Genomic DNA, 1,847 nt, shown 5'->3' on the forward strand with positions numbered 1-1,847 from the left:
TCATATCGACGATGTCCAGTTTTTAGGGCCAGTCGAAGTAGGCTCATCAGTCTAATTATAAGCAGTGATTTCATATGTGAATTCGGAGATTATTCATGTGGTGGTTTAATGTTATAAAAACAGAAACTGCGAAAGGACACTCACAAATGTCATCAGGATCAGCTTCGAATTCGATGAAGTTACACACCAAAATCCAAATGAAACTGTTAGTATCAACAAAAAGAGAGTCTACCCCGAAACATTAAAATAAATGTTACAGTACATCGAATCGACCAGAAGAGTCATAAAGTATATGGAGGAGTGATTCTATATAAATATGCAATCATACTTCAAAACCTGTATTTATCTTATCGAATCAGACTTTAGATGGGTGTATGCATAAGCTCATTATGTTAGATTCATTCACTTCATTTGTTTTGTTCTCTATGTTTTTATGATTTTGTATAGTTATGTAAATATGCATGCATGTTATAATAATAATAATATGCAAGATTAGACGACGAAAGACGAGTTATTTAAGATGATGCTGGTCGGGGACATCAGCACAGGCAAAACCTCGTTCATTACTCAACTGATCAATCGAGTGCCAGAGAAACTGCCGAAGTCCACAACCAGTCTCGCATTTTTTACTATGCGAATATCAAAGCCTCCTGTGATTGCCCAAATTTGGGACTCGTCAGGTGACCAAAAATATGCATACCAAGCATTAGGGCTTCTCAAAGACTTTAAAGCAGTCTTACTCTTCATCGATTTAACGAGCTAATTCACATACCATCGGGCTTGCATGATCGCCGAAAGTACACACCATCTAATATTCAGGGCTGCAGGCATATAAAGATCTGAGTGTGCATATCATAGAGTCAAAGGTGGAAATCTGCCAGAAGGACAAATATAAGAGAAAAGTGTCGAAAGCAATGATAAAAACGATATCGGATAAGTTCCAATGTGGCATTTTTCAGTACAGAATCACTGCAAGTGTCGAATCGATAATCCAGCAAATAGTCTCATGGAATAAGAGCAAAAGAGCAAACCTAATCTAATAATATATGGCAGATGTCGACTCAGATGCCATTGTTGGGCCTTAGTTCCAAAGATAAAAGCTGCATCCCACATGTACATGTCAAACATTTTGATTGTCTGTCTGTCTGTTGTTTGTTTTTATGGCCTTGATTGTTCATTTTTCTGCTTATCCTAATTGCAAAAGGCCATTATTATATGCAATAATGAAACATATAGTTGTAAATTTAAATTTAAAGAAAAAGATGTAGTCCAATCTCGCAAAGAGATGCAATGTGTTGAAACCAATTACTAAAAAGCAAATCTATAATAACATCAGCTCAAATTAAAGCAATGTGACGAGAAACCATTCTCTTCGACGAATGGCTTATGTCTCTGGCTTTCAAATCAGCATCATCCCATCTACTCATTATTACAAGGATGAGAGCCCAGAATAATCAAATGTAGAGGCAGTCTACAACGAAGAATTTGCAGTCAGCCATAACCCTCTAGCCAACAAAAAAATAAGTGCTTTCAACCCAATGCAATATCTAACAAACACATCTTTAAATGCAGCCCGCAAACTCCCAACCCAATAAGAACTTCATTCACATAGTTCAAAAACAATAGAGTCAAGTGCCGATATACAGCAGAAGAAATTATATAAACAAATACAGACTTTGAAAATTGAAAATTGAAAAGGGAGTGGGATACAACAAATAATTTCTACAGCAAGTCTAAAAGATCCTCGGCTACTATGAAGACAAAACAATTGCCTAAGCACTAAAGAAACTACTCTCCAAATAGCTAATGACCGAAGAAGCCAAAATCCTCATTTGTTCATAATGTCT

This window comes from Brachycentrus maculatus, unplaced genomic scaffold (genome assembly GCF_059751285.1).
Source record: "Brachycentrus maculatus isolate JH-2025_06_01 unplaced genomic scaffold, ASM5975128v1 h1tg001742l, whole genome shotgun sequence".
Taxonomy (NCBI): domain Eukaryota; kingdom Metazoa; phylum Arthropoda; class Insecta; order Trichoptera; family Brachycentridae; genus Brachycentrus; species Brachycentrus maculatus.